Below are 26276 nucleotides of genomic sequence, written 5' to 3' on the forward strand. Positions count from 1 at the left end.
ATGTAAGGATAATTTTTACCAAAAACAAAGAGAAAAAAAAAGAAAAGAGGAAAGGAAAGGAAAGGAAAGGAAAGAAGAAAAAAAGAAAAGAAGAAAAGAAAAGAAAAGAAAGAAAAGAAAAGAAAGAAAGAAAAGGAAAAGAAAAGAAAAGAAAGAAAAGGAAAAGAAAAGAAAAGAACTGTATCTAAATCACAGACTGAATAGGTAAGAACAGAATCCTGTGCCCAGAGAGGCTCCCAGGGGGAAACTGCTCCATGGAGAGAAAGCCCAGGCATTGACAGGAAACCTGCCCAGAACATCCCTCTGCACCTGCTCCTGGGCCTTGAGACAAAAGTGAGGAGTTTGCACTCCCTGGTGGTCCTGATCCCCTTCTGCAGCTTCTGCAGGGAGGTTTGTGTCTGGGCTCACACTGAGGTCGCCTCACTGTGTCCCTTGCACAGTAATACATGGCCGTGTCCTCGGCTCTCAGGCTGTTCATCTGCAGATACAGCGTGTTCTTGGCATTGTCTCTGGAGATGATGAATCGGCCCTTCACAGCGTCTGCATAGTTTGTGCTACTTCCACTACCGCTAATTTCTGCAACCCACTGTAGCCCCTTCCCTGGAGCCTGGCGGACCCAGCTCATCCAGTAGCTACTGAAGGTGAATCCAGAGCCCACACAGGAGAGTCTCAGGGACCCCCCAGGCTTCACCAGGTCTCCCCCAGACTCCACCAGCTACACCTCACCCTGGACACCTGCAGACACAAGACATCCTGGTCAGGAAACTGTCCCACATCCCCTATTTCTCTCACTCACCTCCACTCACAGACTCAAGGTTTCTGGTTCTCCATGAATTACCTTTTAAAATAGTGGCAAGGAAAATCCATCCGAGCACAGATTCCATGGTGGTTTGTCTGTGTTGTGTCATGAGCACTGAATGGGATCACCTGGGGATCCTCAGGCTGGGGCTCCTCTCCCAGCTGCAGGGTTGGGCCTGGGCTGATTTAATCAGTGGAGGGAGGGTCCTATTTGCATGTCCTTTGAATAAATAATCAGCACCATACCTATATTTGGTTCTTTACAAGTTATTAACAAGGATTGCTTTCATCTGTAGGCCACTGTCTAATGTCTTGTGACATTATGAAGTGTTAAAATCTATGAAAAAATACCTTTTCATTTCCTTATGACTTTTTAAAAATCTTTCATCAATGTAGGTACTGTTATTGGACAGTATTTTGCCTCCTTCAGAATATTTAATCCTACATAGTATATTCTTAACATCGGTGTCAATGTAATAAGGTTTTGCTAATTGCCTTTTAAATTCTCTATTGTTATGGATGCCTGGGGGGCTCAGCGGTTGAGATATGCCCTCTGCTCTGGGAGTGATCCTGGAGTCCAGAGATCAAGTCCCATGTGGGGCTCCCAGACTTCTCTCTCTGCCTGTGTCTCTGTCTCTGTCTGTCTCATGAGTAACTAAATGAAATCTTTAAATTATAAATTATAAATAATGAGTTGTTACTGTGTGGATACTTGGATTTATTTTGTATGTTGATTTTTATCTTATAGATTCCCTGAAGTTCTTCATTAATTAAGGGTTTGGTTTTGGATCTTGTCAGGTTTGTTCCTGCAACAGATCATGTCATATGGATACAAGTATTGTTTTCTGTATCTATGGATTTAAATATCTTTTATTCTTTGTTTCCTAAAGGTCCTGGATTGGAATTCCAGTCGTTGCCCCAGTAAGTGTTTCCTTCTCTTCTACCTGGTTATTTTTCTGGACTAATTACTCTGTAGACATATGACAGACCTAAGTGGAGATGTATTTCATGTTGCATGTGCATGAGCTCCCTGGAACACAACACGCAATGATCAAAGTAGGCAGCCCTTGTGCTTCTTACACAACAGGACGTGGGTTTTGGAGATATAAGGCCAGGATAATGGGTTTGAGTCAGTGAATTAGTGAGGAACTGACATGGGATGTTTGCACAGCCTTCTGGGCCCTACAGACGGTTCTGCTGCTGAGGATGGTTCACCTCTCCTGGTTCAGAGAAGAGAATCTTCTCATGGGTTATCTCTATGATTGACAACAGCTTAGTCCTAACTCCAGGAAGGAATATGTGAGCAATACACCTTTGACTGGCTGAGGGAGCTTAAAAGGTTCTTGACACAACAAATGCAGTCTGAAGTTGCAAGAGTATCAGCGTTGGGTTCATGTGTCACTAGAATCTTTGGTAGCCATACATCTCTAAGACTGTGTGTCTCAACTCTGTATAGAAAGTCTACGATGTTTTGATAAAGATTGCATTGACTGTATAGAATATTTCGGGTAGCATATATTGTCAAAATAGTTCTGTTTTTAAAAAGTATTTCATAACTTTCTTATTCATGAGAGACACCTAGAGGGATGCAGAGACATAGTCAGGGGGAGAAGTGGGATCCCTGCAGGGAGCCCGCTGTGAGATCCATCCACAGACCCTGAGTTTGACCTGAGCCAAAGGCAGACACTCAATCACTGAGGAACACAGGTGTCCCAACAATAGTTATTCTTCTAATCCATAGCATGCAATCACTTTCCATCTCATTGTGTCTTCCTCAGTTTATTTCTTAAAATGCTGATTAGGTAGAAAAATGTGGGAAAAAATCAAAGTGCCACAGCAGTGGCATCACAATGTTTGTGGTCAAGCTGTTTTACTGAGTCTTTATCATCAAGACAAGCTGGTACTGGCACAAAACAGCACATAGATGAATGGAACCGAGTAGAGAAGCCAGAAGTGGACAATCAAATCTATGATCAACTAATCCTCCAGAATCAAGAAAGAATGCACAATGTAAAACACACAGACTCATCAATAAATAGTGCTAAAAACTTGGACTGCACTTGCAGATGCATGAATGTAGACTATTCTCCTACTGCAGACACAAAGATAAACTCAATATGAATGAAAGACTAAAATCTGAGGCAGTAACTCGTCAAAATCATAAAGGAAAATACAGGCAGCAACTTTTGACCTGAAATACAGCGGTTAATGGCAATACATCTAAGGCATAGAAAACAGAGGAGAAAATGAACTACTGGGACTTCTTCAAGATAAAATCTGCACAGCAATGGAGTAGTCAATATAATGAGAGGCAACCTACAGAATAGAAGAAGATATTTGCATAACAAATTCATGGTAAAAAATCAAGCAATCCAGCCAAGAAATTGGTAAAATACATTTACAGACATTGCCCCAAAGAAGACCTACACACGGACAACAGGCAGCTGAGAAAAATGATCCACATGAATTGTCATCAGGGAAATACAAAGGAAAATCTCAAGGAGATACCCCTTCTACAACTCAGAATGGATACACTAACATGGCTGGAAATAACAAATATTGCAGAGGATGTGGAGAAAGGGAGAACTCTTGCACTGTTGGTAGGAATGAAAGCTGGTGCAGGCTTTTCAGATAACGGAATCAAATTTCCTCTAAAACTGAGAAAAGAGCCACCCTATGAACCAGTCATTGCTATCCTGGGTATTTGCTTCAGACACACAGATATAGTTAAGTGAAGGGTCACCTGCACCACAATGTTCACAGCAGCAATGTCCACAATAATTAAACTGGGAGGAATCATGGTGTGCCTCGACAGGAAAAACGATAAAGAAGATATGGTTTATATATAAATTGAAGTATAATTAAGCCGCTAGAAATTATGTATAATATGAAGGAAAATTCAAGTCCATATGGTTGGAACTTGAGGTATTACACTGAGGAAAATAAACCAATCACTGATAGGCAATGATATGGCCTCAGTCATATGTGGAATATAAGAAATATTGAAAGAGACCAAAAGGGAAGGAGTGGAACTGACCAGGATAATACTAGAGAGGAAGGTAAACCATGAGAGTCCCTTAACTCTGGTAATTAAACTGAGGGTCACTGGAATGGAGGTTGTGGTGGGGATGGGGTAACTGGGTGATGGGTATTAAGGAGGGTACGTGATGTGATGAGCACTGGGTATATAGTAAATTTTGGAAAATTTAATTAAATTTAATAATAATAACAAAAATAATTAATAATAATAATAATAATAATAATAAACTTTAGCCTGTGCTGGCTGCTGTAACATCTAAATGGATTTGGCAAATCAAAAGAAAGACCTTCATTTACCATATTTCTGGAGTCTGTAACATCTGAGGTCCAGGTGCACGCACATGCAGTGTCTGGAGACCACCCACGTCCTAGCCTGTCCTTTCCCTGTCACCTCACATGGGGCAGGAGGCAGGGAGATTTCCTAGTCCTGGTGGGTAAGGTTGCTGATCCCATCCTGGGGATTGATCTGCTGACTTAAGTGCTCCCCAAGGCCCCACCTCCTCCTCCCATCTCATGGGCCTTAGGTTTCAACATGGGGATGGTAGAGGTCACACACAATGATCTGATATCTACACCTGAAGGATCAATGAAAGGACCTCCTCCACCTTTTTTCCCTTAGTTTTCATAACTGTTTAGTGACATTTTTCACCACACCATGTTTTAAATGTTACCTGATAACTCCTTGATCTCAAGTCCTAACTGTTCTCCTCTTGCCTTACTTGTCAAACTGTTGTGACTGCCTTTGTGTGTTCATATTGACTGCTTTGAGAAACTATGTTTTTATGAAGTAATATTCCAGACTTCAGACTTTGTGTCTACATAGTACTTTGTAATGTTTTTTGCACATAAATCTTGGATTTTACGTGTCATGTGTCCCCATAGAGTGATTTTATCCTACCCCTTAAATGGTAGAGGGTTTCTCATATGTCCTTTTACACATTTCAGTGAGTCAGAATATTGGCCTGTGCTCCTCTCCACAGGACTTACTGGCCCTCTTGAAATACCTGAATGACAGACTGGCACGGTTCCTTAGAAATATGGACTCCTCCTGTATTGAGGATCATGATTTTGCTAAATTTAGAATGTAGCTGAATTTGAGAGCGTTTCAGGTAATGCAGTTGGATTTGTAACTCTCTATCAACTCAGTCACTGTGTTCCACTCCAGTCAAATCGGTGATTTTCTGTAATGGCTTTAATAAGCTTATCTGATGCAGAATGAGCTGCATTCATGCAGAGTTTGGGATATAAAAACTGGTGTCAGGAAGAACATTTTCCATTGTATAGCCTATATTCCTAATTTTCTTATCCCTCCTAAAAGAACAGTATAATGCTGCCTTTCCACTATAAGTTTTTGATGAATTCCTTTACATTCAAATAGTATAATCCATCTAAGAGAAGAAAAATATCTACCCTTGAACACTTCTACAGATTTATCAGGTATTTTTGATAACAAATGTGGCAGGATGTTGGAAGGGGAGGAGGGCGGGGGGTGGGAGTGAATGTGTGACGGGCACTGGGGGTTATTCTGTATGTTAGTAAATTGAACACCAATAAAAAAAAAAATTCTATTGAGCAGAAAAAAAATGAAAAAAAAAAAACAAATGTGGCAGGAAATTCAGTTTGAATTCAATTTAAATCTGTGGCTCTAATTAACCTTAATTTTGGTTTTCTCAGATCAGTCCCCCTGACCCTGTGGCTGTGCACATGACTTCTGTTCTATCTCCAAATCTAATACTTTCCAACTTTGAATGGATCATATGCAGCAGGAAGACTGCCAGCAGAGCCCACCAACCAAAAGGCACCTGTGTCCACTTCAGAAAGACATGGAGTCTTGCCTATAATATTCCTGCAATTCTAGTCCCTGGGGACACTACCTGCCCTCTTAGAAGCCTCATCTCACTGCTAGGAGGTGCATTGCTCTTTATGTCACTTGTTGGATGACGATATATGTCTGGACCACATATGTCTACATGTACTTCCTGCAACATAATATAATAATTGTACAATATTCAATGGGCTTGTACAAACAAAAATAAGTCCATAGGATCCAGAATCAGAGTTGGGGGGAAATAAGTTTAGGAAGTTCTGAAGCAAATTAACAGAGTTCAAGGTGGACCTCTAACATATAAATCAGAAAGAATTAGTATAAGAACATATGGGAGGAAAGAGTTAAGATGTCAGAAGATTGGGGGACTCAGGGCTTGTCACATCCCTGGAACAGATGGATGGTTATTGAATCATTTCAAACATCGAAGAAATTGATCAGAGATGAAAGAATAAAAACAGCAAGACTCGTAAAAGAATACCGAGCATCTCTCTCTCTCGGTCTGTGTGTGTGTTTCTCATGAATAAGCAAATAGAATCTTATAAAAGGATACTGAGCATGTTTTGGAGTGTTGGAACTGTGAGGTGTTGACTTAGGGGAGAGTCGACCATGGGGATGACAGTAGGAGGGAGGTTGCTTGCAAAAGCTACTGTCAAGGATTTTAAGGACAAGAGAGGAATGTGTGAATCTTTAGAATTCTGGTCCTGCACGTGCACCCCGATATTTATAGCAGCAATATCCACAATAACCAAACTGTGGAAGGAGTCTCAGTGTCCATCAAAAGATGAATGGATAAAGAAGATGCGGTCTATGTATACAATGGGATATTACTCAGCCATTAGAAACGACAAATAGCCACCAATTTCTTCAACATGGATGGAACTATAGGGTATTATGCTGCGTGAAATAAGTCAATCAGAGAAGGACAAACATTATATGGTCTCATTCATTTTGAAAATATAAAAAATAGTGAAAGGGAATAAATGGGAAAGGAGAAAAAATGAGTGGGAAATATCAGAAAGGGAGACAGAATATGAAGACTCCTAACCCTGGGAAACGAACAAGGGGTTGTAGAAAAGGAAGTGGGTGGGAGTGGGGGTGACTGGGTGATGGGCACTGAGGTAGGCACTTGATGGGATGAGTACTGGGTGTTATTCTGTATGTTGGCAAATTGAACACCAATAAAAAATAAATAAATAAAAGAATTCTGGTCCTGTGTGGAACGAACCTGGTATGATGGTGCTCAAGTGGCAAAGTGGGGAAATTTCCAGGATGTGCGGTCCTCCTGAGTCCTACAAAGAAAAAGTGGCACCATGTGATAGATGGTTAAGAAGAACAGGATTCTGGAGACGGGTAAACCTTATGTCTGAGTGGAGGCATTGTGATTTGTGTTTCCATAATCTGAACCCTGTTTGGTCCTGTGACCTCTATCCTGAGACCAGCAGGCAGAAAATAAGAGACCCTGAGACCCTTGCTCTGAGCAACATCCCAGGTCCACACCACAGAAATCCCTCATATACCTCATATTGACATTTAGAGACTCATTCATGTGCCTAAGATAAGCCAGCTTAAACACAGGCAGGGTGAACTTGGGGTTCAGGTGTAAACTGAGGACAGAAAGGGCTTGATGGCTCTCCTGTGAGGGCTCCCTGAAGAGAGGGGGTGCAAATATTCAACCTCAGGCTAGAGGTAGGAGGCCATGTTCAGAACAGCTCTCTGATACAGCCAGGAAGAGAGTCACAAAACCCCCAAAACAGGCCTCAATAAGGTAGGGTGTGAGCATCTACAGAGGAAAAAAAAACAATAGCAAACTATAGCAATCCATTGCAAACTGCACTCTTAATTTACAGATTCATCCAAGCGCATTTCAGGACCAGGGGCTGCACACTGCCAGAGGAACTGTGTGCTCCATCCCTTGCTCCATTCTCTCATGTTATGTTCTGAGTGTGCATGTTTCAGTACAGCTGCTGTGTGTTTATATTAGTGAAATTGGCAAAGCCAACTATTGCATTGCATCTGGGCATTCGGAGCTGCTCCCCTGCTTGCTGACCATGAGTGGACTTACTTTCCCTGAAACACCTTCACTGCTATGTAAGTTCACAGGTAGACTATGGAATAGGATGGTAGGGCTCTTAGATATTGACATGACCTGTTTGTTGCGTATCCCATGACAAAAATGATTGCATTTAAATACAATGATAAAGAGTAAATAAGTCACGTAGGTCCCTTGGGGGGTTTCATTGAGGAAATCCTAAAGGGAATCTGATCTCATGTCCAGAGGGAGATGCACAGATGCAGGTGGGTTTGAAACGAGGACACAGGGCACCAAACGTTCATAAGTGACAAGGCACATATGTCACAGCCATCAGTACAACACAACCCTGTAAGGTTATGGTGAGACAAAAATCCCACAAGGTCATCACATCCTCATCTTCTGGAAATGTTATAAAAGAACATCCTTAAAATGAAGTTCCAAAGTGTCTGAGAATCTCTGACTCTCTTGTATCATTATTCTCCTGTGTGTCCACTGTGACTTTTTGACAGATACCTATGGTTTGCAACAGGTTAGTTCTAGTCCTGCTGAGAAATGCACCCTTCACTGGATGAGGGAGGCTAACGGATACTTTTCAAAACAAATACAGTAGGGCAATGCCAGAGCATCAATGTGTCCCTAATATCTCTCTGTGTGCCATAAAAATCTTAGGATTATATGTTCATACACTGCAAAAAAAATGTCCAGGATGTTTTGATAAAGATTGTTTGAATATGTAGAAGGTTCTGGGAAGCATAGAGATTTTCACAATAATTATTTTTCTTTTTTGAAAAATATTTATTTTTTCAGGAGAGTCACATAGATGGAGGTAGAGACATAGGCAGAGGGAGAAACAGGCTCCCTTCCAAAAGCCTGATACAAGACACCATCCCAGGAACCCAGGATCATAACCTGAGCCAATTGAAGACACTCAACCTCTGAGCAACACAGGTGCCCTGACAATATTCATTGTTCAAATCCGTATGCACGGAAGGGTTTCCATCACTTTGTGTCTTCTTCAATTCCTTTCCTAAGTTGCCAAATAGGTAGAAACATTTGGGCCAAGAAACATCCTACAGCTGCTGGGCAAATCAATATTTGCAGACAAGCTCTATTATAAAGTCTTTATCATCAAAATAGCCTGGTATTGGGAAAAACAAAACATAGATCAATGGAACAGAGCAGAGAATGCAGAAATGGACCCTCAACTCTATGGTCAACTACTCCTCAAGAAGCAAGAAAAAATATCCAATTAAAAAAAAATCCCATTAATATATGGATTTGAAAAAAATTGGACAGCCACCTGCATAAGAATGAATGTGAACCATTCAGCTACACCAAAAACAAACACAATCTCAAAATGGATGAAGTACCAAAATCTGAGACACTAATCCATCAAAATCCAAGAGGAGAATTCAGGTAGCAACTTTTTGTCCTCAGCTGCAGTGACTGCTATCAAGACACCTCTCAAAAGGCTTAGGAAACAACAGGGAAACATAGGGAAAGTAAACTATTAAGACTTCATCAAAGTAGAATCTGTACAACAATGCAACAGGCGACAAAATGAAAGGCAACGTACAGAATAGGACAAGATATTTCCTTAACAAAGTCAGCACCCAAAAAACAAACAATCCACTCAAGAAATGGAGAGAATGCAAAAACAGCCATTTCTCCAAAGAAGACCTACACATGGCCAACAAGCAGATGAGAAAAGTGATCCACGTGACTTGTCATCGGGGAAATACAAATAAAAACCACACTAAGTTCTCACTTATACAACTCAGAATGGATAAAGTAACAAGGCCGGAAACAATAAATATAAGTGAGGATATCCAGAAAGTGGAACTTTCTCTTTCACTTTTTGTGGGAATGCAGGCTTGTTCAGCCACTCCAGAAAACAGAATGGAATGTCCTGAAAATGTGAGAATAGAGCCACTCTATGATGGAGCCACTACACTACAGGGTAGTTACCCCAAATATGCAAATTGAATGAAATTAAGCGATCTCTTCAACCCAATATTCACAGCAGCAATGTCCACAATAGTCAAACTGTGGGAGGAATCAGGAAGCCCTTCTACAGAAGAGTGGATAAAGAAACTGCGGAAGGAGTTTCAATGTCCATTGCCAGATGAATGCATAGAGAAGATGTGGTTTATATATACAATGGGACATTACTCAGCCATTAGAAACCATGAATACCCACCATTTACTTCAATGTGGATGGACATGGAAGGTATTATGTTAATAAAGTAAGTGGTTCAGAGAAGGACAAACATTATATAGTTTCACTCATAAAAAGAACATAAGAAATAGTGCAAGGGAATAAAGGGGAAAGGAGATAGAATGAGTGGGAATTATCAGAGACAGTGACGGTACATGAGAAACTCTTAACTATGCGAGAAGAAAAAAAAAACAAGGAGAGTGGAATGGGAGATGGTCCGGGACTTGCAGTCCCTGGATGACAGGAACTGAGGTGGGCAATTGGTGGAATGAGTACTGGCTGTTATTGTATATGTTGGCAAATTGAGCTCCAATAAAAATATACAAAATATGTGGTTTATATATACAATAGGATATTGCACAGCTGTCAGAAATGATGAAAAACATGAAATAACATTTCCTTCAACATGGGTGGAACTGGAGGTATTATGTTGAGAGAAATTAATCACAGAAAGGCAATGATATGGTCTCACTCATATGTGGAATATAGGAAATATTGAAAGAGCCCATAAAGGAAGGAGTGAAACTTAGTTGGGTAATACTACAGAAGAAGACAAATCATGAGAGACCCTTAACTCTGGGGATAAAACACTGAGGGTCGCTGGAAGGGAGGGGGTGGGGGATGGGGGATCTGGGTGATTGGAGTTAAGGAGGGCACTTGATGTGATGAGCACTGAGTATGTAGTAAACATTGGTAAATTCAATTTAAACAAAGAAAATGACTTTAGCCTGTCCCAACTCCTGAAACATCGTACATGGACTGGGTGGATCAAACCACAGACACTCATTCTCACAGATCTGGAAACTGGGACGTCTGATGTCCAGGTGCAGACACATGTGGTGGCTGGAGAGCACCCATGTCCTAGCCCGTCCATTCCCCATCAACTCACATGGGGCCAGGATGCAGAGGGCTTTCCCAGTCCTCGTGTATTAGGGCCCTGATTGAATAATAAGGCTACACCTCAAAAAAAAAAAGAAAAGAAAAAAAGGCTACACCTCCTGACCTAAGTGCTCCTCTGGGGCCCCACCTCCTCCCCAAATGCCATGGAGCAGGATCCTGTCCCCACCACTGACTCACAACACACACCCTAAGCTAGTGACCTCCCAGGCACCGTCCAGGCATTTATGACTTGATGAGAGGCCTGCATGGCTCTCATCAGATATGAAGGCTAAGGTATTTAAACCTTATACTCTCATGATTGTGTGTGTGTGTGTGTGTGTGTGTGTGTGACCTCAGAGTTCACCTCCCTACCATGTCATGCTGAGAATTTTTCTCACTTCCAGGCCATTATTAACATTTTTTTAGAATGTCTCTTTTCTCTTGTGTTGAATGGAGATTACTGAATACCGTGATGTGCAAGATAACAGTTATTGTGGGATCCTGTGATCCAAAGAGAGTGCCAATACGACTCATTAAAATGTTCAGATGATATGAATGGAGTTATTTGTAATTGATCAATGCTTCGGTTCAGGGAAAGTTAAGTACAAGTAAGTGCAAGTGCTATAGTGGAATTCTAAGTCTCTAAGAAAGGCTAAATAGGTAAACACACAATCAAGTGTTCAGAGGGGCTCCCTGGGTGAAACTCTCCTTGGAGAGGAAGCCCAGATCTGACAGGAAACCTGCCCAGAACCTCCCTCTGCACCTGCTCCTGGGCCTTGAAGACAAAAGTGGTGAGGAGTGTGCACTCCCTGGTGGTCCGGATCCCCTTCGACCGGGAGGTTTGTGTCTGGGTTCGCACTGAGGTCCCCTCACTGTGTCCCTCGCACAGTAATACACGGCCGTGTCCTCCCTCGGCTCTCAGGCTGTTCTTCTACAGATACAGTGTGTTTTTGGCATTGTCTCTGGAGATGGTGAATCGGCCCTTCAGAGCGTCTGTGTAGCTTGTGCTACTTCCATCATATCTAATACCTGCGACCCCCTGTAGCCCCATCCCGGGAGCCTCACGGGCCCACCACATGCTGTAGCTACTGAAGGTGAATCCAGAGCCCACACAGGAGAGTCTCAGGGACCTCCTAGGCTTCACCACATCTCCCGCAGACTCCACCAGATGCACCTTACTCTGGACGCCTACAGACACAAGACATCCTTGTCAGGAAACTGTCCCACATCCCGTTTCTCTCACTCACCTCCACTCACAGACTCAAGGTCCCTTGTTCTCCATGAATTACATTTTAAAATAGCGACAAGGAAAACCCAACTGAGCACAGACTCCATGGTAGTTTGTCTGTGTTGTGTCATGAGCACTGAATGTGTCCACCTGGGGATCCTGGGGCTGGGGCTCCTCTCCAGCTTTAGGGTCAGGGCTGGGCTGATTTAATCAGTGTTGGGAGGGCCTTATTTGCATGTCCTCTGAGTATATAGTCAGCTCCAGTCTTAGATTCAATTCTTTACAAGTTATATACAAGCATTACTTCACAACAGTAGATGACATTCTTTTGATGGCACAGTGAATTTATGATGTTCTAATCCATCAGCGTATTTATCTTTGCATTTCTGTGTCATTTTGAAAGTCTCTCATTAATATAGTTCACTTTTAAATGGATTTTCGCTCCTTAAAGAAGTGTAATCATAAATATTTATTTTTGTTACCAGTGTAAAGGGGAATGTTTTGTATATTTTATACAGAAATTTGGTTGTTAGTGTGTAGAAATTAATTTTATGGTCTAATTTGATTTGATATCCTGAATTTTCCCTGAGTTCATTACCTACCTTTAACTGTTTTTTTTTTTGGAATGATTTTCCTCGTTGACTATGTATATGTAAACAAATTATTTTATTCCTGTTGAATGATTTTAAAATCTTTTATTTTATTATTGCAACATTTATATGGTAATCTTCGACTTAGGGGCATTGATGTTTTCCTTCTTTTCTGTCAGATACTTTCTTCTAATATTTTGTTTGATATATGGCAAATCTGTGAGAGCAAATGAATTTCATTTTGCATGAGGATGAGCTCCCTAATATACGGTGTGATGTGGGATCTCAGGACAGGATAGGAAGTCTTTTCTTTATAAATTTATTTTTTATTGGTGTTCAATATGCCAACATACAGAATAACACCCGGTGCTCGTCCCGTCAAGTGCCCCCCTCAGTGCCCATCACACATTCACCCCACCCCCCACCCTCCTCCCCTTCCACCACCCCTAGTTCATTTCCCAGAGTTAGGAATCTTTAATGCGTAGGAAATATCAGAAAGGGAGATAGGAAGTCTTTTCACAACTTCTGCTCTATTCTCATTGGAGATACTGGTGGCTGTTGAGCTTGATACATTCATTTTAGATAGGAATTCGAACCTTTAATCTGAAAAGACATTTCCAAATATCTTCTCCCATTCTGTAGGTTGCCTTTCAATTAGACTGAGTGATTCCTTTGCTGTGAAAATGCTCTTTCCTTGATGAAGTCCCCATGCTTCATTTTCCTTTTCTTTCCTTTGCCTCTGGAGACACGTCTAGAAGTGGTTATAGATGAGGTAGAAAAGGTGCTGCCTGTGTTTTCCTGAGGATTCTGATGGTTTCCCAACTCATTTAGGTCTTTCATCAACTTTGAGTCCATTGCTGTGAATGATGTAAGAAAAGTGACCCCTTTCATTCTTCTGCATGTGGGTCTCCAATATTCCCAATGCCATTTGTTCAAGAGACTTTCTTTTTATTCCATTGGATATGCTTTCCTTCTTTGTCAGGATTTATGACCACAGACTTCAGGTTCCATTTCTGGGATCTCAAACTTTTCTATTTATCTATACTTCTGTATTTGTGCCAGTGCCATAGAGTACTGATTATCACAACGTTGTAATTTACCTTGACAACCAGAATCAGGATGTCTACAGCCTTGCTTTACTTTTTCAGGATTGCTTTGGCTATTTGAGCTCTTTTGGTTCCCTAAAATTTTTCTGATTCTTTTCTTTAGCTCTCTGAAAAATTCTGGTGATATTTAAATACAGATAGCTTTGAATATGTCACTGGCTTTTGGTAGCACAGATATTTTATCAATATTCATTCTTCTAATTCTGGAATGTTCAGACCATACAACCATGGCTCTTTGGTTAGGATTTTCCTCATTACCTGATGATTTCTGGTGTAATTATAAATTGCATCCAGTCCTTGATTTTCTTTTTTCTACAGAATTCTTTTATAGAAATAATAGGTTTATTTTTTTTTTATAGTTCACTGACCCTTCTGAGCCTACTCAGATTCTTTTGTTCTTTGCTATTGAGTTTAATAAGTTCTTTATAGATCTTGGATACTAGCCCTTTATCTGATAGATAATTTGAAAATATCTGCTCCCATTCTGTAGGTTGTATTTTAGTTTTGTTGACTGTTTTATTGATGTGCAAAAGCTTTTTATCTAGATGGAGATGCAATAATTCAATTTTGCTCTTGTTTGTCTTGCCTTCATAGATGAATCTCTTTCTTTCTTTCTTTCTTTCTTCCTTTCTTTCTTTCTTTCTTTCTTTCTTTCTTTCTTTCTTCTTTCTTTCTTTCTTTCTTTCTTTCTTTCTTTCTTTCTTTCTTCCTTTCTTTCTTTCTTTCTTTCATCTTCTTTCTTTCTTCTCTTTCTTTTTCTTTCTTTCTTTTTACTAAATTTATTTTTAATTGGTGTTCAATTTACCAACATACAGAATAAAACCCAGTGCTCATCCTGTCAAGTGCCCCCCTCACATTCCCATTCACACATTCACCCCACCCTTGCCATCCTCCCCTTCCACCACCCCTAGTTTGTTTCCCAGAGTTAGGAGTCTTTATGTTCTGTCACCCTTTCTGATATTTCCCACACGTTTCTTCTCCCTTCCCTTATATTCCCTTTCACTATTATTTATATTCACCAAATGAATGAGAACATACACTGTTTGTCCTTCTCCGATTGACTTACTTCACTCAGCATAATACCCTCGAGTTCCATCCAAGTTGAAGCAAATGGTGGGTATTTGTCGTTTCTAATGGCTGAGTAATATTCCACTGTATACATAAACCACATCTTCTTTATCCATTCATCTTTCGATGGACACTGAGGCTCCTTCCACAGTTTGGCTATTGTGGACATTGCTAGAAACATCGGGGTGCAGGTGTCCTGGCGTTTCATTGCATCTGTATCTTTGGCGTAAATCCCAAACAGGGCAATTGCAGGGTCATAGAACAGGTCTATTTTTAACTCTTTGAGGAAATCCACACAGTTTTCCAGAGTGGCTGCACCAGTTCACATTCCCACCAAGAGTGTAAGGGGGTTCCCTTTTCTCCGCATCCTCTCCAACATTTGTGGTTTCCTGCTTGTTAATGTTCCCCATTCTCACTGGTGTGAGGTGTTATCTCATTGTGGTTTTGATTTGTATTTCTCTGATGGCAATTGATGCAGAGCATTTTCTCATGTGCATGTTGGCCATGTCTATGTCTTCCTCTGTGAGTTTTCTCTTAATGTCATTTGCCCATTTCAGGATTGGATTGTTTTTTCTTTGGTGTTGAGTTTAATCAGTTCTTTTATTTTTTTAATTTATTTTCTATTGGTGTTCAATTTACTAACATACAGAATAACCCCCAGTGCCCGTCACCCATTCACTCCCACCCCCCGCCCTCCTCCCCTTCTACCACCCTTAGTTCTTTTCCCAGAGTTAGCAGTCTTTACGTTCTGTCTCCCTTTCTGATATTTCCCACACATTTCTTCCCCCTTCCCTTATATTCCCTTTCACTATTATTTATATTCCCCAAGTGAATGAGAACATATAATGTTTGTCCTTCTCCGATTGACTTACTTCACTCAGCATAATACCCTCCAGTTCCATCCACGTTGAAGCAAATGGTGGGTATTTGTCGTCTCTAATGGCTGAGTAATATTCCATTATATACATAAACCACATGTTCTTTATGCATTCATCTTTCGTTGGACACCGAGGCTCCTTCCACAGTTTGGCTATCGTGGCCATTGCTGCTAGAAACATCGGGGTGCAGGTGTCCCGGAGTTTCATTGCATTTGTATCTTTGGGGTAAATCCCCAACAATGCAATTGCTGGGTCATAGAACAGGTCTATTTTTAACTCTTTGAGGAACCTCCACACAGTTTTCCAGAGTGGCTGCACCAGTTCACATTCCCACCAACAGTGTAAGAGGGTTCCCTTTTCTCCGCATCCCCTCCAACATCTGTGGTTTCCTGCCTTGTTAATTTTCCCCATTCTCACTAGTGTGAGGTGGTATCTCATTGTGGTTTTGATTTGTATTTCCCTGATGGCAAGTGATGCAGAGCATTTTCTCAGGTGCATGTTGGCCATGTCTATGTCTTCCTCTGTGAGATTTCTGTTCATGTCTTTTGCCCATTTCATGATTGGATTGTTTGCTTCTTTGGTGTTGAGTTTAATAAGTTCTTTATAGGGATCCCTGGGTGGCGCAGCGGTTTGGCGCCTGCCTTTGGCCCAGGGCGCGATCCTGGAGACCCGGGATCGAATCCCACGTCAGGCTCCCGGTGCATGGAGCCTGCTTCTCCCTCTGCCTGTGTGTCTCTGCCTCTCTCTCTCTCTCTCTCTATCATAAATAAATAAAAATTTAAAAAAAAATAATAAGTTCTTTGTAGATCTTGGAAACTAGCCCTTTATCTGATATGTCATTTGCAAATATCATATCCCATTCTGTGGGATGCTTGTTAGTTTTGTTGACTGAATCCTTTGCTGTGTAAAAGCTTCTTATCTTGATGAAGTCCCAATAGTTCATTTTTGCTTTCATTTCTTTTGTCTTCGTGGGTGTATCTTGCAGGAAGTTACTGTGGCCGAGTTCAAAAAGGTTGTTGACTGTGTTCTCCCCTAGGGTTTTGATGGAATCTTGTCTCACATTTATATCTTTCATTCATTTTGAGTTTATCCTTGTGTAGGGTGCAAGAGAGTGTTCTATCTTCATTCTTCTGCATGTGCATGTCCAATATTCCCAGCACCATTTATTGAAGAGACTGTCTTTCTTCCAATGGATAGTCTTTCCTCCTTTATCGAATATTAGTTGACCATAAAGTTCAGAGTCCACTTCTGGGTTCTTTATTCTGTTCCATTGATCTATGTGTCTGTTTTTGTGCCAGTACCGCATTGTCTTGATGACCACAGCTTTGTAGTACAACCTGAAATCTGGCATTGTGATGCCCCCAGCTATGGTTTTCTTTTTTAAATTTCCCCTGGCTATTCAGGGTCTTTTCTGATTCCACACAAATTTTAAAATAATTTGTTCTAACTCTCTGAAGAAAGTCAATGGTATTTTTTTTTTAGTCCATGGTATTTTGATAGGGATTGCATTAAACGTGTAAATTGCCCTGGGTACCATTGACATTTTCACATTATTAATTCTGCCAATCCATGAGCATGGAATATTTTTCAATCTCTTTGTGTCTTCTTCAATTTGTTTCAGAAGCGTTCTATAGTTTTTAGGGTATAGATCCTTTACCTCTTTGGTTAGGCTTATTCCTAGGTATCTTATGCATTTGGGTGCAGTTGTAAATGGGATTGACTCCTCAATTTCTCTTTCTTCAGTCTCATTGTTAGTGTATAGAAATGCCACTGATTTCTGGGCATTGATTTTGTATCCTGCCACACTACCAAATGCTGTATGGGTTCTAGCAATCTTGGGGAGGAGACTTTTGGGTTTTCTACATAGTGTATCATGTCATCAGTGAAGAGGGAGAGTTTGACTTCTTCTTTGCCAATTTGAGTGACTTTAATGTCTTTTTGTTGACTGATTGTTGAGGCTAGGACTTCCAGTCCTATATTGAATAGCATTGTTGAGAATGGACATCCCTGTCTTGTTCCTGATCTTAGGGGAAAGGCTCCCAGTGCTTCTCCATTCAGAAAGATATTTGCTGTGGGCTTTTTGTAGATGGCTTTTAAGATGTTGAGGAATGTTCCCTCTATCCCTACACTCTGAAGAGTTTTCATCAGGAGTGGAGTCTGTCTTTTGTCAAATAATTTCTCTGCATCTAATGAGAGGATCATATGGTTCTTGGTTTTTCTCTTGCTCATAGGATGAATCACATTGATTGTTTTACGAGGGTTGAACCAGCCTTGTGTCCCAGGAATAAATCCTACTTGGTCATGGTGAATAATTTTCTTAATGTCCCCTTGGATCCTAATTGGTAGTATATTGTTGAGAATTTTTGCATCCATGTTCATCAGGGATATTGGTCTGTAATTCTCCTTTTTGGTGGGGTCTTTGTCTGGTTTGGGAAATAAGGTGATGCTGGCCTCATAGAACGAATTTGGAAGTGCTCCAACTCTTTATATCTTTCCAAACAGCTTTAATAGAATAGGTATGGTTTCTTCTTTAAAAGTTTGATACAATTTCCCAGGGAAGCCATCTGGGCTTATACATTTGTGTCTTGGGAGGTTTTTGATGGCTGCTTCAATATTCTCTCTGGTTATTGGCCTGTTCAGATTTTCTATTTCTTCCAGTTTCAGTTTTGGTAGTTTGTGGCTTTCCAGGAATGCGTCCATTTCTTCTAGATTGCTTAATTTATTGGCGTATAGCTGTTCATAATATGTTTTTAAAATCGTTTTTATTTCCCTGGTGTAATAGTGATGACTCCTTTCTCATTCATGATTTTATTAATTTGAGTCTTCTCTCTCTTCTTTTTAATTAGACAGGTTAGTGGTTTATCTATCTCACTAATTCTTTCAAAGAACCGTCTCCTGGTTTTGCTAATCTGTTCCACAGTTCTTCTGGTCTAGATTTCATTGAGTTCTGCTCGAGTCTTAATTAACTCTCTTCTTCTGCTGGGTGTAGGATCTATTTGTCGTTTTTTCTGTAGCTCCTTTATGTGTAAGGTTAGCTTTTGTACTTGAGTTCTCTCCAGTTTTGGATGGATGCATGTATTAATATGTATTTCCCCCTCAGGACTGCTTTTGCTGTATCCCAATGATTTTAAATGGTTGTATCTACATTCTCATTAGTTTCCATGAAACTTTTTAATTCTTCCTTAGTTTCCTTGTTGACCATTTCATCTTTTAACAAGATGGTCCTTAACCTCCACGTGTTGAAGTTCTTCCAAACTTCTTGTTGTGATTAGGTTCTAATTTCAAGGCATTATGGTCTGAGAATATGCAGGGGCCAATCCCAATCTTTTGGTATTGGTTCAGACCTGATTTGTGACCCAGTATGTGGTCTATTCTGGATAATGTTCCAAGTGCCTTTGAGAAGAATGTGTATTCAGTTGTGTTTGGATGTAAAGTTCTGTAGATATCTGTGAAATCCATCTGGTCCAGTGTATCATTTAAAGCTCTTGTTTCATTGGAGATGTTGTGCTTAGAAGACCTATCAAGTGTAGAAAACGCTAGAGTGAATTCACCTAGTATAAGTGTATTATAATCTAAGTATGTCTTAATTTTGGTTATTAATTGATTGATATATTTGGCAGCTCTCACATTCCGGTCATATATATTGATGATTGTGACGTCCTCTTCTTGTTGTATAGATCCTTTCGGTATGATATAGTGTCGCTCTTCATCTCTCACTACAGTCTTCAGGGTAAATTTTAGTTTATCTTATATGAGGATGGCTACTACTGCTTTCTTTTGAGGACCATTTGAATGGTAAATGGATCTCCAACCTTTTATTTTCAGGCTGTAGGTGTCCTTCTGTGTAAAATGAGTCTCTTGTATACAGCAAATAGATGGGTCCTGCTTTTTTATCCAGTCTGAAACCCTGCGCCTTTTGATGGGGTCATTAAGCCCATTCACGTTCAGAGTTACTATTGAAAGATATGAGTTTAGTTTCGTCATGATATCTATTCAGTCCTTGTTTTTGTGGATTTTTCCATTGGACTTCTTCTTAATGGGGAATTTTAAGGATCCCCCTTAAAATTTCTTGCAGAGCTGGTTTGGAGGTCACAGATTCTTTCAGTTCCTGCCTGTCTTGGAAGCTCTTTATCTCTCCTATTCTGAATGGGAGCCTTGCTGGATAAAGTATTTTTGGTTGCATGTTCTTCTCATTTAGGACCCTGAATATATCCTGCCAGCCCTTTCTGGCCTGCCATGTCTCTGTGGAGAGGTCTGTTGTTACCCTAATATTCCTCTCCATAAAGGTCAGGGATTTCTTGTCTCTTGCTGCTTTAAGGATCTTCTCTTTATCTTTGGAATTTTCAAGCTTCACTATTAAATGTCAAGGTGTTGAATAGTTTTTATTGATTTTAGGGGGGATCTCTCTATTTCCTGGATCTGAATGCCTTTTTCCCTTCCCAGATTAGGAAAGTTTTCAGCTATGATTTGTTCAAATACATATTCTGGCCCTCTTTCCCTTTCAGCGCCCTCCGGAACCGCAATTAAACGTAGGATTTTCTTCCTCAGGCTGTCACTTATTTCCCTTAATCTATCCTCATGATCTTTTAATTGTCTCTTTTTTCCTCAGTTTCGCTCTTTGCCATCAACTTGTCTTCTTTTTTTTTTTTTTTTTTGGTTTCAACTTGTCTTCTATGTCACTCACTCGTTCTTCCACCTTCAAAACCCTCATCATTAGGACTTCTAGTTTGGATTGCATGTCATTCAATTGATTTTTTATTCTGCCTGATTAGATTCAAATTCTGCATTCATGAAGTCTCTTGAGTCCATTATGCTTTTTTGTAGAGCCACCAGGAGCTTTATAATAGTTCTTCTGAATTGGCTTTCTGACATTGAATTGTAATCCAAATTTTGTAACTCTGTGGGATAGAGGACTGTTCTGATTTTTTCTTTTCAGGTGAGGTTTTCCTTCTAGTCATTTTTCTCAGTGTAAAGTGGCCAAAAACAAGTTGTATTGGGAAAAGGGGAAAGATAGAGAAGAGAAAGAAATAAGAAAAAGAAAAGAAAAAAGCAAAAAGGAAGAAAAAAAGAGAAAAAGAGAAGAAAAATAGAAAAAAGAAAAAGAGGGGAGGAAGCAAACAGAAAGCCAAAAAAAAAAAAAAAAAAACCCAAGGGGGCGTATCCTCTGATTCTGTATACTGTAAGTCCCTTGACTTCCCCTGGAACAGTCCAGTGCTACTTGTCAATAATTTGTTTTGCCCCTGTCCGTCTAGCTTGTCTTCTGGCAGAGGGGCCTGTTGTGCTGATATTCAGATGTTAGCACTTGGTTTGCTGCTCAGCCCCCTGCCTGGTGCAGGGCTCAGTGAGTGATGTATAGATGCTTATCCAGTGAGGCCACCGTGAGGCTCAGTGGGTGTTGTTTACCCTTTGAGGCCCCAGGAGGAACAACCACAGTGACGGCGGCCAGCTCTGGAGCCCTGGATTCAGCTCCCACAGTAACTACAGAACTCTCTGTCTGCAGAGCCCTGGATGCTCTGGGGGCGGATCCTCTGATTTGCTCAGCTTGGGGTAGGAGCATCTAACTGCACCATCATTCAAAGGAATGGACAAACCCACACACGACAAAATTCAAATTCTCATGTAATTGCTACAAGTGAATGTAGATTAAGTAATCATTTTATCATAACCTTTCTTTAATCCTACAACAAAGAAAGGAATGCTTTCTATTATTTTTTTAAGGATTTTATTTATTTATTCATGAGAGACAAAGGATTAGCAAGAGCAAGAGCATTAGAGACACAGGCAGACAGCGAACAGGCTCCATGCAGGGAGCCTGACGTGGGAGTCGATCCTGGGACTTCAAGATCACGCCCTTGGCCGAAGGCACACACTAAACCTCTGAGCTACCAAGGCATCCCTCCTTGTCTTTTCTATTCTTTTTGACTATTTTCTACAAATATTTATTGTAACACTTGAATAGAACAACAGGAAGCCCTTGGGACTGATTGAAAATATTGATTCACTGTTAGGTTACAAAAATTTATACATAGCAAAATTTAATGCTCTTTACATAAAAAATATTAGACTACTTAGACAAAACTTTCAGAAATTCCAGGTAATAGCTACCATAATTAGAAAAGTAAAATTGACCTTGAGACACTGCCCCTTCTAGAACACTGAACTCTAACATACCTCCACTGCTGGAAAAAAATATTTAAGTCTGTCTTGCAACAGGAAAACAAAACAAGATATTCAGGAACATCTGTTGTACACAGAAGAGAGCGTCTCCCAAATGAGAAAAAGGTGATGATCAAAATAGGCATTTTTAGGCATTAACAAGAACAAAAAGAATCCAAATGAAATATTACAGTTGATATTAAATTTAAATCACATCTTGATGAAGGTATGTTTCCTTTCACTTTAATACATTTCTGCACATGTATATGTTTTAAAATCCAGGAAATAGTACCACACAGTGTGGTACTGGCTCAAAAACAGACACGTAGATCAATGGAACAGAATAGAGAATCCAGAAGTGGACCCTCAACTTTATGGGCAACTAATATTCGATAAAGGAGGAAAGACTATCCATTGGAAGAAAGACAGTCTCTTCAATAAATGGTGCTGGGAAAATTGGACATCCACATGCAGAAGAATGAAACTAGACCACTCTCTTTCACCATACACAAAGATAAACTCAAAATGGATGAAAGATCTAAATGTGAGACAAGATTCCATCAAAATCCTAGAGAAGAACACAGGCAACACCCTTTTTGAACTCGGCCATAGTAACTTCTTGCAAGATACATCCACGAAGGCAAAAGAAACAAGAGCAAAAATGAACTATTGGGACTTCATCAAGATAAGAAGCTTTTGCACAGCAAAGGATACAGTCAACAAAACTCAAAGACAACCTACAGAATGGGAGAAGATATTTGCAAATGACATATCAGAAAAAGGGCTAGTTTCCAAGATCTGTAAAGAACTTATTAAACTCAACACCAAAGAAACAAACAATCCAATCATGAAATGGGCAAAAGACATGAACAGAAATCTCACAGAGGAAGACATAGACATGGCCAACATGCACATGAGAAAATGTTCTGCATCACTTGCCATCAGGGAAAGACAAATCAGAACCACAATGAGGTATCACCTCGCGCCAGTGAGAATGGGGAATATTAACAAGGCAAGAAAACAAATGTTGGAGAGGATGCGGAGAAAAGGGAACCCTCTTACACTGTTGGTGGGAATGTGAACTGGTGCAGCCACTCTGGAAAACTGTGTGGAGGTTCCTCAAAGAGTTAAAAATAGACCTGTTCTATGACCCTGCAATTGCCCTGTTTGGGATTTACCCCAAAGGTACAGATGCAATGAAATGCCAGGACACCTGCACTCCGATGTTTCTACCAGCAATGTCCACAATAGCCAAATTGTGGAAGGAGCCTCGGTGTCCATCGAAAGATGAATGGTTAAAGAAGATGTGGTTTATGTATACAATGGAATATTCCTCAGCCATTAGAAACGATAAACATCCACCTTTGCTTCAACGTGGATGAACTGGAGGGTATTATGCTGAGTGAAATAAGTCAATCGGAGAAGGACAAATATTATATGGCCTCATTTATTTGGGGAATATAAATAATAGTGAAAGGTAGAAGAAGGAAAGGGAGAAGAAATGGGTAGGAAATATCAGAAAGGGAGACAGAACATAAAGACTCCTAACTCTGGGAAATGAACTAAGGATGGTGGAAGGGGAGGAGGGCGCAGGAGTGTGGGTGAATGGGTGATGGGCACTGAGGAGGGCACTTGACAGGATGAGCACTGGGTGTTATTCTGTATGTTGGTAAATTGAACACCAATAAAAATAAATTTATTATTAAAAAATAAATTTCAAGAGGGATTAGTAGGTTTTGAGGATGATTTAAAAGTTACCTAGGTAAGTTGATGGGGACAGGTGACTTGAGATCCCTACTCCTCTGCCCTCCTGCCCCGCTCTGGTAAATTCAACTTAACAAAGAAAAATAAGTGGAGATTAGCCTGTGCCCCTGCTGGAACATCATACATGGACTGGGCAGATCAAACAATAGACACTCATTCTCACAGGTTTGGAATCTGGGACGTTTGAGACCCAGGTGCAGGTGTGGTGTCTAGAGAACACCCACGTCCTAGCCTGTCCTTTCCCCTTCACCTCACATGGGACCAGGGCACAGGGAGCTTTCCCAGTCCTGGTTTATAAGGGCTCTGATCTTATCATGAGGCTGCACCTCCTGACCTAAGTGCTCCCCTAAGGCCCCACCTCCTCCCCCCATCTCATGGGCATTATGTCCCAACATGGAGATGGTAGATGTCACACACAGTGAGCTGACAGTCAGCACCTGAAGGATCCACGAGTTATTCCCTGCAGGGGGAAGACCCTTCAATCAACCTCTTCACCTTGAGGATGCTCATGGATCCAATAGAAGCTTCTGGTCTCTAGCACATGGAGGACACATGACACATGATCAGCTGGTGACACTGGGGAGAGGACAGCCTCCATCTGAGATCTGGTAGGATCTAGACCTATTTGTATTGTCATTTTGTGTTTCATGCTGCTTCCATATATTATTCATCTCCTTTCCATGGGATTCAGAAATTTGTCTACTGAGAATGACCACGTCTCTCTTTTGTCCTTCCAGTTTGATACTTATTTAGTGAAATTATTCCTCACACCATGTGCATTCTTTACTGCCTGCTAGCTCCCTGACATTCCATCCACATGCCTTTCCTCCATCCAAGATAAGAAATCAAACAATTACCCAGGAGTTACCTCTTTAGAAGCAGTTGGGACACTGACTCCACACAAGCCCATCCTGGAGCAGGACCCCATCCCCAACACTGACCCACAACACACACCATAAGCCAGTGTACCTCCCGTCACGACCCAGGCATTTATGACTTGATGAGAGGCCAGCCTGGCTCTCATCTGACATGAATATGAAGATAATTAAAGTTTATACTCTCCTGATTGTGTGTGTGTGTGTGTGTGTGTTTGTGTGTGTGAATCACCTCTGCATCCACATCCCTCCAATTTCATGCTGGGAATCCCCCTCCCTCTCAGGCCGTTATTAACATTTTTGTAGAATGTCTCTTTTCTCTTGTGTTGATTGCAGATTTCTCTATACCCTGATGTGCAAGACAGCATATTATCTTTGTGTCTTTTGATACACAGTGAGCCTCAGGAGGACTCATGAAAATGTTCAGATAATGTGAATGGGGTTATTTTTCATAGATGAATATTTCGGGTCAGGAAATGTTAAGTATAAGTAAGTGCAGGTGCTATAGTTGAATTTCTAAGTCTCTAAGAAAGAGACTGAAGAGGTAAACACATAACCAAGTGTTCAGAGAGACTCCCTGGGGGAAACTGCTGCATGGAGAGGAAACCCAGAAGCCGAGTGGAAACCTGCACAGAACCTCCATCTGCACCTGCTCCTGGTCCTTCAAGACTGAAGTGGTGAGGAGTGTGCATCCCCTGGTGGTCCCGATCCCCTTCTACAGGGAGGTTTGTGTCTGGGCTCACACTGAGGTCCCCTCAGTGTGTCCCTCACACAGTAATACACGGCCGTGTCCTCGGCTCTCAGGCTGTTCATCTGCAGATACAGCGTGTTCTTGGCGTTGTCTCTAGAAACAGTGAATCGGCCTTTCACAGCTTCTGCGTAGCTTGTGCTACTTCCATCATACCTAATCCATGCGACCCATGGAGCCCCTTCCCTGGAGCCTGGTGGACCCAGTACATCCAGTAGCTACTGAAGGTGAATCCAGAGCCCACACAGGAGACTCTCAGGGACCCCCCCAGACTTCACCAGGTCTCCCCCAGACTCCACTAGCTGCACCTCACCCTGGACACCTGCAGACACAAGACATCCTGGTCAGGAAACTGTCCCACATCCCCTGTTTCTCTCACTCACCTCCACTCACACACTCAAAGTCCCTGGTTCTCCATGAATTACCTTTTAAAATAGCGACAAGGACAACCCAGCTGAGCACAGACTCCATGGTAGTTTGTCTGTGTTGTGTAGTGAGCACTGAATGGGGTCACCTGGGGATCCTGGGACTCTGGCTGCTCTCCCAGCTGCAGCGTCGAGGCTGGGCTGGTTTAATCAGTGGAGGGAGGGCCCAATTTGCATGTCCTCTGACTATATAGTCAGCTCCAGACTCGATTCAATACTTTAGAAGTTATATACAAGTATTACTTCACAACTGTAGATCACTTTCTTTTGGTGATACAGTGGATTTATGATGTTCTAATCCATCTACGTATTTATCTTTGCCTTTGTGCTTTTTAAAAACTCTATCATTAACATAGGTCATTTTTAAAAAGTATTTTCTCTCCTTAATGAACTTTAATCATAAATATTTATTTTTGTTACCTTTGTAAAGCAGATTGTTTTTTAAATTGTATAGTGATAATTTGTTGTTAGTGTGTAGAAATTAGCTTTAGTGTGTATGTTGGTTTTATATCCTGTATTTTCCCTGAGCTCATTACTAACTTCAAGTCTTTTTTGTAAGGTTTGTCCTCATTCACCATTTATATGACAATGTCATATAAAAGCAAATTATTTTTCTTCCTGTTGAATGATATTAATACCTTTAT

General features: G+C 40.9%; 1 long non-coding RNA gene and 1 pseudogene across 2 annotated transcripts in view; both read right to left on the reverse strand.

Annotated features, from left to right (window-relative positions):
- Positions 1 to 25743, reverse strand: part of LOC144319972 (immunoglobulin heavy variable 3-23 pseudogene) — a 110291-nt pseudogene extending 84548 nt beyond the window's left edge. Inside the window, exon 1 of the transcript XR_013385588.1 lies at positions 25633 to 25743. The product of XR_013385588.1 is annotated as an immunoglobulin heavy variable 3-23 pseudogene (transcript). The remainder of the gene's footprint in view (positions 1 to 25632) is intronic.
- LOC144321281 (uncharacterized) lies at positions 573 to 970 on the reverse strand. Its single transcript, XR_013387012.1, has 2 exons — positions 839 to 970; positions 573 to 735 (listed from the first exon to the last, which is right to left on the reverse strand). It is a non-coding gene; the product is annotated as an uncharacterized LOC144321281 (long non-coding RNA).
- Positions 25744 to 26276: the final 533 nt, after the last annotated feature.

The sequence above is a fragment of the Canis aureus genome, chromosome 9 (assembly GCF_053574225.1).
Source record: "Canis aureus isolate CA01 chromosome 9, VMU_Caureus_v.1.0, whole genome shotgun sequence".
Classification (NCBI taxonomy): Eukaryota; Metazoa; Chordata; class Mammalia; order Carnivora; family Canidae; genus Canis; species Canis aureus.